A 14,819-nucleotide genomic window follows, 5' to 3' on the forward strand; every position below is an offset into this window, starting at 1 on the left:
GTAAGGAATTTGAATTTCATTATACGTGGAAAAGGAAGTCACTAGAGAGAGTTGAGCAAGGAAGTGGCTTGTGATCTGATTAATATCCTTAAAACTTAATCTTCACTAATACAAAGGACAAGGTGGGAAGCAGCAAGACCAGTTAGGAAGTTACTGCAAGAGCCCAGAAGAGAGACACCAATGGTTTGGACCACGTGGTAGCAGTAGAGGTGGTGAGTAGTAGTCAGGTTTGGGGTGTAGTCTGCAGGTAGAGTCAACAGGACCTAGTAAGCAATTGGATGTGGAGAATGAAGGAAAGAGAAGAATCAAGGATGACTTCCTGGGATGGGCAGAGTGAGGTGGGAGGGGTCTTAAGGAAACATCCAGAGCCCTGTTACATGGTAACTCAAGATTTTCCTCCGTCATTTAGATGGGAACGTCAGGAAGACTGTTGGACATGCAAGTTGGCAGGAAGGAAAGATGCCAGGGCTGGAGGTATGAACCTGGGAAGCATCAGCTTTTAGATGAGTGTGAAGCTGTGAAGCAGGATGAATTCTTTTTTTTTTTTTTTTTGGAGGAAGACCCTGAGCTCACATCCAATGTCAGTCCTCCTCTTTTTGCTGAGGAAGACTGGCCCTGGGCTAACATCCGTGCCCATCTTCCTCTACTTTATATGGGATGCCGCCGCAGCATGGCTTGACAAGCGGTGAGTCGGTGCGCGCCCAGGATCCGAACCTGCGAACCCTGGGTCGAACCCTGGGCCGCCGAAGTGGAGCGCAGGCACTTAACCAACCGCTGCACTGCCTGGCTGGCCCCAGCAGGATGAATTTTCAAGGGAGAAAGTGTAGTTAGGGGAGGGAGCTGAGGACGGAGTTCGAAATATCTGGAATCCCACATTCTGGAAGACACCTTGAGAAACGTTCTCTATTTGGATGTAGTGTCAGATCCATGTTCTGGGGGCAGGGGCCCTGTCTTAATCATCTTGGTGACCCCTCCAGGTTTTGCATAAGCCCTGGTGTTTGGTCCCTGTCTCTGTCGCAGGGAAAGTCTTGACTGAGGCTTCAGCTCTGAACCTGAGGGAACACGGCCAAATCAGTGCTGAGTTGCAGCCAGAAACCAGGAGTGAGCTGACAATTTACTTTGTGTTGTGCATGGTTTCACACAAGTTCTGTGGCCAAGATTTCAATTATATTGTGTGGGAAGAGGAAAATGGGGATGAAAATTTCTTAGCATTTGAAATTTTCAACTATCTTTTGAGTGAACCTTTAAGTTTTTGAAATAAGTGTTTCACAGTTGCTGGGGTAGAAATAATTACCTACAATTAAATTGTGCTGGCCATATCATAATTTTAAAAATCTTTTTATTTATGGAGAATTTCCAAATTACACAAAAGTAGACCAAATAGCATAATGAGCCCTCTCTGTATCTATCACCTAACCCCCAAAGCCATCAGTCCATGACAATCCTGCCCCATCCACACCTTTATCTGCTTCTTCTCTCCTCAAATTATTTTGAAGCAAATATCAGATATAACGTCATTTCATCCATAAAAATTTGAGTATGTTTCTTTAAAAGATAAGTTCTTAAAACATAACCACAACACAATTACACTTTTAAAAATCCTTTAATAGTGTCAAATGTCCTCAGTGTTTGCATTTCCAATTGTTTTGTAAATGCTATGACTTTTTCTTTTTTCATTTTGTGAGGGTTTTTTTTAATGGGATCCAAATAATGTCCACACATTGCAAATGGTTGCTATGTTTTTAAAATCTCTTTTAATCATAGGTTTTCCCTTCACTTCTTTATATAACACTTGCAATTTATCTGTTGAAGAAACAGGTTGTTCATCCTGAATAGTTTCTAATAGTCATAAATTTTGCTTATTGCATCATGTGGCTTATTAGACATGTTCCTCTGTCCTCTGCATTTTTCATAACTAGTAGTTGGAATTAGATCATTATTTTTAATATCATTATTTAAATATAGATAATTTGGGAAAGCACAAAAAGAGATAATATAGAAAAGCACAAAAAGGAAAGCATAATTTACTTAAAGTTCCACCACTTTTAACCCTCTTTTTGAACAGTAAAGAATAAAAATGGAAGTTCTCCCTTCCCTTCGTAGAATCCCACCCATCAGGAGTAACCACAGGTAGCAATTTGGGGCTTGGAGGACATAGTTCCAATTCAAAAATGAAGGAAGGTGTGATGGTTAATTTTATGTGTCAAGTTGACTGAGCCGTGGGGTGTCCAGACTTTCGGTCAAACTGTATTCTGGATGTGTCCATGAGGGTGTTTTGGGACGAGATAAACATTTGAATCAGTAGACAGAGTAAAGCAGACTGCCCTTCCTAGTGTGAGTGGGCCTCGTCCGGTCAATTGAAGGCCTGAATAGCACAAAAAGACTGACCCTCCCTCAAGTAAAAGGGAACTCCTCTTGCCTGATTTCTTGAGCTGGGACATTCGTCTTTTTCGAGCTTTTTGACTCAAACTGAGACATTGGCTCTTCTTGGGTCTTGAGCCTGCCGGCTTTTGGACTGCAACACCCACCATCAGCTCTCCTGGTTCCCAGGCCTTTGGACTTGGTCTGGAACTACACATCAACTCTCCTGGGCCTCCAGCTTGCCAAAGGCAGATCTTGAGACTTCTTACCCTCCATAATTGTGTGAGCCAATTCCTTATAATAAATATATATATGAGATATATATATTTCCTGTTGATTCCATTTCTCTGTAGAGCCCTGACTAATACAGAAGGCTAAGTGGAGGGGAGGGAACTTGAGCTAGGCCTTGAAGGGTTGGTGGCATTTAAATGGTTAGAGACAAGAGGAAAGGGTGTACCAGGAAAGCAAAGTGGAAGAGTCTGGAATGAATCTGTTATATGGGGCTCAGTGGGGAGATTGGGCAGACTGCAGCTGAAACTTGGGGTTGTTGAGTTATGCAGGATTTTGGAGGCCAGGGTAAGGAATATGTACACCATCCTACAGGCAAACAAGAACCATTGTCTACTCTTATCAAGCTAAGAGGCAGATGTTAAAAAAGTTCAACGTGTATGAAAGATGGCTCAAAGCAGCAGGATTTGCGGGGCAAGTTCCACTGTGGCAGTCTGAAGGAAGCTAAGATTCTTATCACCAACTTGGTGTCAGAAGTCCCACATGCACCTTTAAGAACCACATTTGCGGGCCGGCCCGTGGCTTAGCAGTTAAGTGCGCGTGCTCCGCTACTGGCGGCCAGTGTTCAGATCCCGGGCGCGCACGGACGCACCACTTCTCCGGCCATGCTGAGGCCACGTCCCACATACAGCAACTAGAAGGATGTGCAACTATGACATACAACTATCTACTGGGGCTTTGGGGTGGGGGGTAAAGGAGGAGGATTGGCAATAGATGTTAGCTCAGAGCCGGTCTTCCTCAGCAAAAAGAGGAGGATTAGCATGGATGTTAGCTCAGGGCTGATTTTCCTCACAAAAAAAAAAAAAAAAAAAGAACCACATTTGGGAGCCCCCCATAAAGGAGGTGCAAGGTAGATGAAGGCTGTACAGAACTGTACCTCAACATAGTCACACACTCGCACCCTGACTAGGACACTCCCTCCTGCTCTCCACTCCTTTTGGCTTTCAGATTCTCATACTTGGAATGCACCTCTGTCTCCGCCTCCTTGACTTCTGATGCATTCTGGTTGCCAGTCCTTGCCCAAAGAGTCTGCTTCAGGGTCTATGTTTATCTGCCTGGCTTACATGAAAGGCAATAGACAGTGCAGTGTTTAAGTATCTCTGGAGCCATATTACCAACATTTAAATCCCAGCTCTGCCTCTTTATTTATTTATTTATTTATTTATTTATTTATTTATTTGTTTATTTATTTATTTATTGCAAGGAAGATCCGCCCTGAGCTAACATCTGCCAATCCTCCTCTTTTTACTGAGGAAGACTGGCCCTGGGCTAACATCCATGCCCATCTTCCTCCACTTTATATGGGACGCCGCCACAGCGTGGCTTGACAAGCGGTGCGTAGGTGGTCGGTGCGCGCCCAGATCTGAACCGGCAAACCCCGGCCGCCACAGCGTAGCGCGCGCTCTTAACCGCGTGCGCCACCTGGCCCGGCCCCTCTACCTCTTTAAACAGCTGTGTGACTTGGGGGAAGTGCCTTAAACTTTCTGTACCTCAGTTTCCTCATCTGTAAAATGAGGAGAGTACTAGCAACTTACATGATAGAGATATTAGGAGGATTAAATAAGATAGTGCATGTAAATTGCTTAGAACAGGCCTGGCACAATAGTAACAGTTGGTTTTTATTAAAACATACACAAAGCATGAGGTCTCTGCTTCCGCTGTTCTATTGAGGTCACCAGTGGCCCTGACTTTCAGCCTCTGGATCTCAGAGCTGTGTGCTGCACTCTCTCAGAGAGCTTCCCTGGGAACCAGGGATTTCCACACTGCTCAACTCCCAGGCTGGTTCCTTATCCCTTGCCCCCAGCTAATTGAGCACCTTCACTGGGAGAAGAGATGCATGATGCTTGTCCCCTGCACAGCTGTGGGCCCTGAGGTGTTTTCCCAGCAGGCTGAGCTGACCCCGTGACCAAGAAGGGAGATGTGTTAGAAACACCTGAGCCACCACAGAAGGGATATGGAATCAGTCAGGCTGCCGTGGGCCTCGTATCTGATATGCTTGAGCTTCTGGAACTCCTAAGCCATAGGCATGCCCCATCCTCCAAGCCTCTGGTCTCTGCCTCCATTTCCCATTCCTGCTCCAGACCAGGAGTCCTCCCCTCCACAAGCCTGGCTTGTATTTGACACCCTGCCCTGCCCTCTTTGGCCCAAAGGAGCTATCCTCTGTTTTCCTCTAAAGGCCTGATTGATTTTCCTTTCACATTTAAATTCGCAATCAAATGTTCTGCAGAGAACTGAATTGAAAATGGTTGGCTTTCATTCGTTAGGCAGTGGTGTCTGTCCAGGCTGTTCCCGCAGCTCCTGTTTCCTTATCCTCCAGAACAGACTTTGTTCCTGCCCAATTCCAAGCCTGATTCTCCAGCCTTCCTGCTAAGTATGTGAGCTTTCTATAACCTCTTCTAAAGTCCCCTATTAATTTCATCAGCCAGAGTTGGTTTCTATTGCTCACAATCAAAGATCCCTAATTTTTACACTCCCAGAAAAGTGGATGGCTCAGGTCTAGCTATCCAGGGTAAGGGTGATGGAAATGAATGGATATCAAAGGAGGAAGTACATAGATTACTATTGGTGAAATATTAATCCCCCATATTTACTTCCTTTATGCAGGAGACTAGAAATACCCATCCCCAGGCCTTGTCTAGAAATTGAGCAACATGGATAGCTATGAAGCTGTTTGTGGAGATACTGGGCACATAGGCAGACAAAGATTGCATGCATGGGGCATTTAGGAAACTGTCAATAGGCTACTATGCATCTTCATAGATTCCGGACTCTTTGGGATAAACCAAGTCTTGTTATGACAGAAGCAATGCCCCACCTACACTCAGCCTGCCCCGGGATGGCTGAGATGATCAAGGACACTCTCTGTGGACAGAGCCCATTGACCAGGAGTCTCAATCCCTGGAGGTCTGTGAGGGATAATGTGTAAGAATGTGCTATTCTGAGTGGCTAAAGACATATGATTTTACTGTTACTGAGAGTACCGTAACCGCATCTTTGGTGTCCCCTACAACCAACATAATTCCCAAGCTGCTACCCAAGTTGGGACCACCTAATCATCCCACAGAGAAGGAAAAGTAGCTATTGTTTATTGCCTACTTGGCAGCTGTTATGGATTGAATGTCTGCGTCCCACCCCACCCCCAAATTCATATGTTGAAGCCCTAACACCCAACGTGATGGTATTTGGAGATGAGGCCTTTGGGAGTTAATTAGAGTCAGGTGACATCATGAAGGTGGGGCCCTCAGGATGGGATTAGTGTCTTTTGCTCTCTCTCTATCTCTGTCTCTCTCTCTCTCACTCTCTTGTCTCTGAGCACACTCCCCAGGGAAAGACCATGTGAGCACATAGCAAGGTGGTGGCTGTCTCCAAACTGGAAGAGTCCTCACCAGAAACTGAACCCTGCTGGATCCTGATAGTGGACTTTCCAGCCTCCAGTGTTCTGTTGTTTAAGCCACCCGGTCTATGGTATTTTGTTATGGTAACCCTAGTAGACTAATACAGCAGCCATTCCCTTTCTTTCCTAAAAGAACCTTTATTTTGTAATGGGTAGAAGCCTCTGGCACAGATGACTCAACTCCAAGGCCCTCCAGGCAGAGAAGGGGTTGTTCCAATGCTGCTGGCCTCCAGCCTAGCTCGGGCTGCTGGAGTAAGATGGGGCTGACTGCACAGGTGGAAGAGCCTGGAGTAGGCAGAGGAAAGGGAAATGAGGGGGCTGTCTGACAGCTAGAAAGCAGACTCAAGGTAGGTGGGAGTGGGGGGAGCCAGGGTACAAATGACTATATTTCTAAGATGTATGCAAATCAGATGTACTTAGAACTAAGTTTTTAATTGAAAAATTAATTCATTTTAGGGGGAAAATTTTTTTTTTTCTAACCACCACAAAAGGGCATATAATGAAAAAATAGTCTCTTTCACCTCTTAGATTCCTGATCCTCCAGGCCCCTTCCCCAAAGAAAGGCACAGTCCCTCCAGAAGCAGCCTGTGTTTATAAGTAAGACAGCTTTAGCCCAAATCACAGCTTGAATGGATAACATGACCTGGGAAAAGACTAAGAACTCAAGACTAGAGACATAGCTCCCTCAAAAAGGGATTCTTACAAGTGAATATCTAAGTAGTGCAAACAAGATGCATTACTTTCCATACAGGAACTGTACCTTCTGGCTGACATGGGTATGCACATGTGTGTGTGTACATGAGTATGCACGCACACTAATTTCACAATCAATTATTGAAAGATGCTTGTAATTTTTCTTGGTTTTGGCCAGGGAAGTAGTCACGAAAAGTACAGATCCTAAAGACCCAGCCTCTACTTTTCTTGGTATTCCTGACAGAAAGGAGAATAAGGACACTTAATGTAATATCTTACAAAGCTGGGGTTGCTATTATTCATGCCAATCATCAATAATAAAATTATATGATGAAATGAAACTGGCTTTGGACTGGCAATCAAGAGATGTGTCTGGATGTGGCACTGCCACTAAGGAGCTGTGTGATCTTGGACAAGTCACTTACCTCTCTAGACCTGTTTCCTTATATATACATTGGAAGGATGGATTAGGTGGTACCTTATTTTACTGATTTTAAGGTGCATGGTTTGGGTTTTTGGTTTTTTTTCACATTTAACATCTTATTTGGGATGCATCTTCTAATCAATAGTGTCTTACAATTATTATTGGCAGAGTTTTTTTCTTTGCTGCTTTTAAAATCTATAGCAGATTAGAACAATTAAACACCATACCTAGAAATTTACTTCTAGCCTGGGAGGCTTCTGGGCCCTAGTAGAGACTGAACAGCTGACTATGTTTCACTAGGTGACTATGAGACCTGTCCATCATGAACTGGGTATTATCTTATCCATCAAACCATAAAATTAAACATATACAGCAGCATTCCAAAATAGAAGTGGTATTATATGAAACCAGGCTGGAGCAATCCAGAAGACACAACTATCACAAGCAGGTGGCTCAGAATCCCATGTTACCCACTCCTATTACTTTGCACTGTCTTCCTCCAGCCATCCCTATAGCCTATGGGGAATTCCCTATGACCAGGTAATGAAGGAAGCAAATAAGGAAGAACCAAGGGGCTGAATCATTGATGGATCTGCATAGTATATCAGTTACAACCAATATTGGACAACTGCTGCGCTACTGGTCCATGCAGGGTGGCCCTGAAATACAGTGGTAAAGGGAAATCCTCCCAGAGGGCAGGATTTGGGGTGTACCCTTTATTGTCTACTTCATGTGTAAATAAAGATAGACTGAGTACAGAACTACACTTATTAATGAGCACTGGCTTGTGGTTGGTCAGCTGATCAGGGACTGGCGAAAAACAAGGCTAGAAAATTGTGACAAGAAGGTCTGGGGAAGGGGTGCACGGATAGACCTTTCAGGATTGTCACTAAATATGAAAATGTTCATTTCCCATGTGAAATATGCAGAATAATGGCCCCCAAACCTAATATATGTTCTCTTACATGGCAAAAGGAATTTTGCAGATGTAATTAAGGATCTTGAGATGGGGAGATTATCCAGGTGGGCCTAATGTAATCACAAGGATCCCCATAAGAAGAAGACAAGAGTGTCAGAGTTAGAGAGAAATGTGAAGACTCGAACATTGTTGGCTTTGAAGATGAAGGAAAGAGGCTGTGAGCCAAGGTATGTAGGTGACCTCTAGAAGCTGGAAAACACAGGAAAATGGATTCTCCTCTAGAGTCTTCAGAAGGAATGCAGCCCTGTTGACACTTGGATTTTAGCCCAGTGAGACTTCTGAACTACAGAATTGAAAGATAATAAATGTACTGTTTTAAGCCAGGAAGTCTGTGGTAATTTGTTATAGCAGCAATAGGAAACTAATACACATGTAAATGTCCACCAGAGGGTGTTCCCAGAGGTGGAGGTACTCCATTAATTAGGTGGACAAGAGGACCCATTTTATGGATGTTGGTCAGCCTCTTTCCCCAGCCACCCTAGTGCTACCTTGATAGACCCATGTACAAAGTATGTATTTAGTCATTTAATCCTCACATCAAACTTATGAGGTTAGTTCTATTATTATTTTTCATATTTTATAGATGAAGAGACTAGGGCACAAAGAGGTTAAGTAAATTGGCCAAAGTCAGTAAGTAGTGGAGCTAGGATTTGAACCTAGGTCACCTGACTCTGGTACTGTATTATCCAATATGGTAGTCACTAGCCATACATATGTATTTAAATTTAAATTAAATTAAATTAAAAATTTGGTTTCTGTCTCACTAGCCACATTTCAAGAGCTCGATAGCCATATGTGGCTAGTGGCTACCATACTGGAGAGTGCAGATATACAACATTTCCATCTTTGAAGAAAGTTCTATTGGACAGTGTTGCTCTCGAGGATGGGCTCTAAACCAATAGGCTCTTCAGCATCTCTCATTAATGATCACATCAAGCTCTAAATCAGGTCACAGTATGGCTCAGACTTTTATCCAAGCCCCTAAATAGCTATTCTTTGTGGCTGCCTTGAGTCCCCCAGGTTCTTCAGATTCCTATGAATACTTTACTGACACAAAGAAACCCTTACAACAGCAGTGTTAGGTGTGAGACTTCGCAGCAGATAGCATGTGCTAGAGTGTCAAGGGAGCTGGGAGGACTAAAGCAAGTTAGCGTTTGCTTATGTGCCTAGTGCAGGTGGTAGTTAGAGGAGGCAGGAGGAAGATACTAAAGATTTATATCATGAAACCATTGTCCTCAAGAAATGAAGACATAGGACTAAGCTCATTCATCCCACAAACAGTTATTTAGTGCCTGCTATATTCTTGCCATGGTCCTAGGCATTGGGAATTTAGTGGCAGATAAAACAGACACGATTCCTGACCCTGTGGAGCTTACATTTTTTCCTAGGGAAAAGAAAGACATTGAGTGAGAAATGACAAGTCTGATGGTCAGAAGTGTTTTAGGGAGGTGGTATGCCATAGAGGTTAGGCATTCTGGAGTCAGGTTGGCCTAGATTTAAATCCTGCCTCTGCCACTTATTAGCTTTGTGAGCTCAGTTGTATCATCTCTAAACGGGATGAGCATAATAGTCCCTACCTCACAGCTTTATATAAAGAATTAATGATTGTAATGTACATTGTTGTTCTTCTTATTATTAATGCTATTTTGTATATCCTTTGATAATTATGTGGAGGATGGGTTTGAGAGGATTAGATCCTTTGGAAGAGAGACCAACTAGGAGGCTGTTCAAGTGGCCTTAGGCAAGAGATAAACTAGGGCAGTGGCCGTGGAGAGAAGAAAATTTGAGATATTTAGAAAGTTTTTTTTAACAAAAAGGGGTATATCAGCAATTCCATTCAGGAGACTTGAAGACATATGTCTACACAAAAACTTGTATTAGTCAGGGTTCTCTAGAGAAACAGAACCGATAGGATATATAGTGATATATATGAGGAGATTTATTATAGGAATTGGCTCACGCCATCATGGAGGCCGAAAAGTCCCTCGATCTGCGGTCTGCAAGCTGAAGAACCAGGAAAACTGGTGATGAAATCCACTCCAAGTCCAAAGGCCTGAGAATCGGGACCGACAGTGTAAGTCCCTGTTGAAGTAAAAAGGCCCAAGAACTAGGAGCTCCAAGTCCAAGAACAAGAGAAGATGAATGTCTCAGCTGAAGCAGAGAGAGCGAATTCAGCCGACCTGCCCCTTTTTGTTCTGTTTAGGGCCTTGAGAGTTTGGATGATGCCCTCCTGCAATGGTGAGGGCATCTTTATTCAGTCTACTGATTCAAATGCTAACCTCTTCCAGAGACACCCTCACAGACACACCTGGAAATAATGTTTTACCAGCTATCTGGGCACCCTTTAGCTCAGTCAAGTTGACGCATAAAATTAACCATCACAGTAGCATTATTCTCAATAGCCAAATAGCAGAAACAACCCAAATGTCTTTCAATTTATGGATAACAAACAAGATGTGGTATATCCAAACAATGGAATATTATTCAGTCATAAAAAGGAATGAAGTACTGATACATGCTACAACATAGATGAAATTTGAAAACATTAGACTAAGTGAAAGAAGGCAGATACAAAAAGCCACTTATTGAATGATTCCATTTATATTAAATGTCCAGTATAAACAAAAGCATAAAGATAGAAAGTATATTAGTGGTTGCCAAGGACTTGGAGGAGAGGTGCATGTGGACTGACTGCTAACGGGTACAGGATTTATTACCAGGCTGATGAAAATTTTCTGAAATTAGACAGTGGTAAGAGTTGCACAATTTTGTGAATATACTAAAAACCACTGCATCGAACACCTTAAAAGGGTAAATATTACGGTATGTGAATTATATTTCAATAAAAAATTTTAATTGAAAAAAATTAGTATGACAGGGTGACAGAGATCAGGGAATATCTATACCAAGAGATCCTTTACTCCCAAAGACATTGCTAATATCTTCTCTCTTGGTGGGAACTGAAGGGATTGCATTAAGCACTTGCTCTGTGCCAAGAAATGTTCAAAGAACTTTAATATATTAATTCATTTAATGCCCACAATAACTATATGAACTAGGTGTCATTAGTTCCTGAAGAAAGAGGCCCAGAGAGGTTATATAACTTGCCCTAGGTCTACACATCTAGTAAGTGGTACAGGTAGGATTTGAACCCACAAAACGTGGCCCTAGGAAAAACCACTATGGCATAAACTCTCTTATTGAGATTATATATGTCATCTTCTGCACTAAACCCCCTTTTACACTAGTAGTTGTCACTGTGCTTAGCAAGGATGCATTTTATCTCTCTGGACTACCCCACTGTCTGATCTGGGACCATGGTTCTCAGTTTGTGCCTTAATTCTTTCAAAGTCCTTCATGTCTCCATCCATTTATCCACCATCCACCAGCCATTGGCCAAAAATTCAAGATAGAACTCAACTGGTTTCTGAAGAATATCCTTCCACTGCAGCACTTCTTGTAGACAGTTATAACACACAGTTATTCCTCCAAGGGAGAGAAGGAGAGTGGAGGGGAGAGGAGTGGAAGGAAGAATTTAGACTTCTAAATTTAGATTTAAATCTAAATCTGAATTTAGACTTCTAAAGACTGCTTCTTGGTCTTTCACTGTCAGACTCCACCGGCTGGAGTGCGTCCTTCAGATGAGGATTTCCTGAACAAAGTCGGAGTTTTCCCTTTGAACCCTGAACCCATTTGGCCCTCAGGAGCCAGTCTGACAGCGGGGTCAGCTCCCTAGCCTGGCCCTGTTGTCCCCCACATGCTGTCCCCTCCCACCACCACCTGCCCGTGTTGGTAAGGAGGTCTCAGAATGCCTGGAGTATCAGCCTGTCTGAGTCATAACGAGAGCTGGAGCCTCACTTCCCTTCTTTTATTTATTAGCCCCAAATGCAATGACTGTAATTAGCCTGGGAAGGATCACAGGTTCCACGTGAGTTTGGGGCCTCCTTGCTCCCTCCCTGGGCTCCCGGGCAAACGATGGAGCAGCAGCAATTGGTCCCTTGCCTCCCCTTGCATGCCTTCCTAAGACCCTCCATGCTGCCCCTCCCTATCCAGGTACCTCCCATTTTATGCCCTTGTCGACTTGATCTTCCCTGTTCCCTATAAAAAACATTCCCATTCTTTGGCTCATTATCACTTGGGTCGTGATAAAAATGGGTGGTGGTTAGAATAACAGGCAACACTCACATAGTGCTTGCAGTGAGCCCAGCACTGATCTAGAAGCTTTACATCGAGGAAGTTGTTAAGCCCTACCAACAACCCCCTGCTGCAGATACGACTTGTATCATCTCTCCTTACAGAGGAGAAAAATGAGGCACAGAGATATTGTGGCTGAGGTAACACAGCAGTGAGTGACAGAGCTGAGATTTGAAGTCAGGTGGGTCCGGCTTCAGAGTCCATGCTCCTACGCACCATGCCATACTCCTGATGGTATAGATCAGCTTATACATTATCCTTTCTGGCTGACATGTTTGTATTTTAACAAGCACTTTCAGGATACCAGGACTTGACTCAAAGGAGTGACTCCAGGAGACTAGATATATTTTCGATGAGTTTAGGGGCAGACCCTCTCAGGCTAGCTCCACCTTGCGGTTGATGGGTCTCCCAATTAACATTTCGTCATTTACCCTTGGACACCAGTTGAGGTTCCTAATGATGACCCTGAGGCACTATGGGTTCCTAAACTGCCTTCTGAATCATCAAAGAAAGATTAAACTGTGCATAGCCTGGTTCATTCATTAAGCAAGTACTTATCAGGTGCCTATCACCAGGCACCCAACATTGGCATCCTGCCTTCATCAACCTGTAGTTTGTTGGGGGAAATACATATTAATCAAAAAATCACACAATAAGTGTAAGATTGCAACTGTGACAAAGGAGAGATGTCTGGTGCTCTGAGAGCATAATAAGGGTCTGATGGATCGAGGGGGTCAGGGAAGGCTGAGGAGGAGTGGAGATCTTGAAGCATGAGGGTTAGCTAGGTGAAGAGGAAGGAAGAAGGTTTGAGGCAGGGAGAACACGCCAAGCCCTGGGGTGGGAGGGAGCGTGGTAATTAGAAGGCCAAGGTAGCTGGAATGGAGAGAATAAGGAGCAAGTGCTGAAAAGGCAGACAGGCCAGACCATGCAGGGCTTTGCAGGCCATGTGGAAGAGTTTTGCTATGCCTGAAGAGGAAGGGAAGCACAGAAGAGTTTGATCAAATTTGCATTCTGAACCCATCACTCTAGCTGAAGCATGGAGAATGACTAAGTGTAATTTTTTTATTCTGATGCCAATCATCTCTGGACATGAAGGATGACAGATATTATAATTGGTTGCTTCCAGTCAAGTCTCCCACCTTCTCTTCTTGGTCCCGAGGATTATATATGGCTATGTCGCCGAGACTGGAAACACTCTGGGACATAAACCCTTTTAGGGCAGAGCCAATTACTTTTTGGTTTTAGGTGAACGACTTGCACAGTGCATTCACTTATTAGAAGAGAGATTTTAGAAAGATTCACTACCATCTAGTCTAGTTCTTTTTACATAAAATATGCTGTGCTTGGCATTGTTTTACAGAAACGCTACCTCATTTAAGCCCCACCACAGACCTGTGAGGGAAATGTGGTTGTTATTCCTGTCACACAGATCAGGAAAGGTTAAATAATGTGCCCATTCCACTATTAAACGCCCAGGAAAAGGACCCAAGTCTTTTTGATTCCAAGTCCATTTCAAAACTCATTCCTTAAATAAGCCCAAGTCAGGGGTAAGTTGAGGCCCTTCCTCCAGATTCCCTCTTTGAGGAGAGCACTGTTATAAACAATTTTCACTACTGCCACACCCACTCTGCCCTCTAAGAACAGTTACCAAAGAGAAGAGGCACGCCTCCCTCTTTCTAGTTACCTACTTGCTCATTGGGATGTCCCAGCAGCCCTCTTCCATCCTCTAAAGGCCTGCCAACCAACCAAGCATAAAATTGGCCTAAAAAGAATCTTCTTAGGCAGGTGATTAACACCTGTCTTTTCTCCTCCAGTTTTATTCAAGTAGCCTAGTAACTAATAGTGCAAGTTTATCAAAGCAGTTACAGTCAGTGCCTTGAAGGCTTGATTGCTCCGTGAAGTTCAAGGTAAATTACCTTTAAAATGCAGTTCTAATATCCTATGTGTAGGAGATATTTTTTCCTAGCAACACACTTGGAACACAAACAACTTTTGCCCGGGGAAACATCGGTATTCTCAAAAACAATGACACTGAACCTTTTCTCTTTTTTGAAATGAAGAGGATAAATCAGAGAGGTTCTTAGAACCTGTAACTTTGTAGGAGGTGTGGGGGAGCAGGATTGGCACAAATAAGAATTGAGGTATTGTTTCTGCTCTGTCATGAGAAGGTGGGATAAAGCCCTAAACGGCATGAGTGAGTCCTGATTCACCCTTTGCGTTTCTTTTCAACACTCATATCCAACATTGAGGAGAGGCAAGCAGCAGAGGATCTGGGGGATGGGCATGGAAAAGGTGAGGAAGAGGGGAAATGGAGCACTTATGCGTTGATGGAAGGCAGGAAAGAGGTAAGTGGGAGAAAATAGTCAATCCGAAGAGGGACTGCAAGAGGAAAGAGAATGGTTGGAAATGAACCGGGAAAATAAAGAGAAATCAGTGATAGCAGAGGGACGAAGGAAATGCTCGCATGAGGGAGAGTATCCTTCAGG

Source organism: Diceros bicornis, chromosome 20, assembly GCF_020826845.1.
Source record: "Diceros bicornis minor isolate mBicDic1 chromosome 20, mDicBic1.mat.cur, whole genome shotgun sequence".
Classification (NCBI taxonomy): domain Eukaryota; kingdom Metazoa; phylum Chordata; class Mammalia; order Perissodactyla; family Rhinocerotidae; genus Diceros; species Diceros bicornis.